The sequence below is a fragment of the Cicer arietinum genome, chromosome 3, assembly GCF_000331145.2.
Source record: "Cicer arietinum cultivar CDC Frontier isolate Library 1 chromosome 3, Cicar.CDCFrontier_v2.0, whole genome shotgun sequence".
NCBI classification, from domain to species: Eukaryota; Viridiplantae; Streptophyta; class Magnoliopsida; order Fabales; family Fabaceae; genus Cicer; species Cicer arietinum.
Genome location: NC_021162.2, coordinates 14011329 through 14013747, shown reverse-complemented (window position 1 = coordinate 14013747; position 2419 = coordinate 14011329).

The window sequence follows — 2419 nt, the reverse complement described above, 5'->3', positions numbered from 1 at the left end:
AATTTTTGTACTACCCGACAAAAATGGACGAAAATCCATATTTTCGTACAAGATGATAGTTAGTATTTGAAATCTGACGCGGAACCCTAAACACAATTATAAATTTAGGAGAAGAATGCTATAAGGGTCTTCGGGTCGTCGATTTCATCTAGACGTTTTGGGTGATTATCGTACCACCTCAAAAAAATGGACCGCAATCCGTATTTTCGGACCCGACGATGACTATTATTATAAATTTGACGCGGAACCCGAAACAAAATTATAAATTTAGTTGAAGGATTCTATAATGGTCTCTCAGTCCTCGATTTCATCTAGACGTTTCCAACAATATTCATACCACCCGACAAAAATAGACCAAAATTCGTATTTTCGGACCAGACGATGGTTATTGATTGAAATATGACTCGGAACCCGAAACATAGTCATAAATTTATGAGAAGAATGCTATAAGGGTCTCCCATACCTCGATTTCATCTGAAATTTTCCGCCGATTTTCGTACGACTCGATTGAAATGGACCAAAATCTTTACTTTGGGACCAGACGATGGATAGTGTTTGAAATCTTATGCGGAACTTGAAAGACAAATATAAATTTTGGAAAAGAACGCTATAAGGGACTCCAGATCGTGGATTTCATCTGTACTTTTCGAGTGATTTTCGTACCACCCTACAAAAATTAATCGAAATTGGTATTTTTGGACCAAACGATTGCTGGTGTTGGAAATTTAACGTGGAACCTGAACCGCAGTTATAAATCTAGGAGAGAAATTCTTCAAGAGTCTCTAGGTCCTCGATTTCATTTGGACTTTTCATGCGATTTTCGTACCATCTAACAAAAATGGACCGAAATCCGTATTTTCAGACAAGACAATGGCTAGTGTTTGAAATCTAATCCTGAACTAAAAACAACAGTTATAAATTTAGGAGAGTAATGCTTTAAGGGTTTCCGAGTCCTCAATTTCATCTGAACAGTTTGGGCGATTTTTGTTCCACCCTACAAAAATAAACTGAAATCCATATTTTCCAGCCAAACAATGGCTAGTGTTTCATCTGAACTTTTCGGGCAATTTTTGTACCACTTGACAAAAATGAATCAAAATGCGTATTTTCGGACCACACGATCGCTAGTATTTAAAATGTGACACGGGTCTCGAAACACAATTATAAATTTAGGAGAAGAATGCTATAAGGGTCTCGCGATCGTCAATTTCATCTGGACTTTTCGGGCAATTTTCATACCACCTGAGAAAAATGGACTGAAATCCATATTTTCGGACCAAACGATGGCAAGTGTTTGAAATATAAACCAAAACCCGAAACACAATGATAAAGTTAGGAGAACAATGCTATATGGGTCTCTCGGTCCTCGATTTCATCTAGACGTTTCGGGTGATTTTCCTACCACCCGACAAAAACGGACCAAAATCCATATTTTCGGACCAAACGATGGCAAGTGTTTGAAATATAAACCAAAACCCGAAACACAATGATAAAGTTAGGAGAACAATGCTATATGGGTCTCTCGGTCCTCGATTTCATCTAGACGTTTCGGGTGATTTTCCTACCACCCGACAAAAACGGACCAAAATCCATATTTTCGGACTACACGATGGCAAGTGTTTGAAATTTGACGCGAAACCAGAATCAAAGTTATAAATTTAGGAGAAGAATGGTAAAAGGGTCTCCCTGTCCTCAATTTCAACTGGACTTTTCGGGCGATTTTCGTACTAACCGACAAAAACGAACCAAAATACGTATTTTCGGACCAAATTGTGGCTGGTATTTGAAAACTAACATGGAACCCAAATCACAATAATAAATTTTGGAGAAGAATGCTATAAGGGTCTCCAAGTTGCGATTTCATCTAGACTTTTTGGCCGATTTTTGTACCACGAGACATAAATGGACTGAAATCCTTATTTTTGGACCAGACGCTGGCTAGTGTTTGAAATCTGACGCGAAACTCAAAAATAAGTTATAAATTTAAGAGAAAAAAATACTATAAGGGTCCCCAGGTCTTTGATTTCATATGGACTTTTTAGGCGATTTTGGTACCACACGACAAAAATTGACCGAAATCCGTATTTTCCGAGCAAACGATAGCTAGTGTTTGTAATCTAACGCGGAACCTGAAACACAATTTTAAAGTTAGGAAAATATTTCTATAAGGGTCTCCTAGTCCTCGATATAATCTGAACTTTTTGGGAGATTTTCGTATTATCCGACAAAAATGGACTGAAATCCGTATTTTTGGACCACACGATGGTTAGTGTTTAAAATATGATGTGGAACCCGAGACAGTGTTATAAAATTAGTAGAAGAATGCAATAAGGGTCTCCCGGTCCTCGATTTTATTTGGACTTTTCGGGTGATTTTCGTACCACCAGACACAAATGGACTGAAATCTGTATCTTGGGCC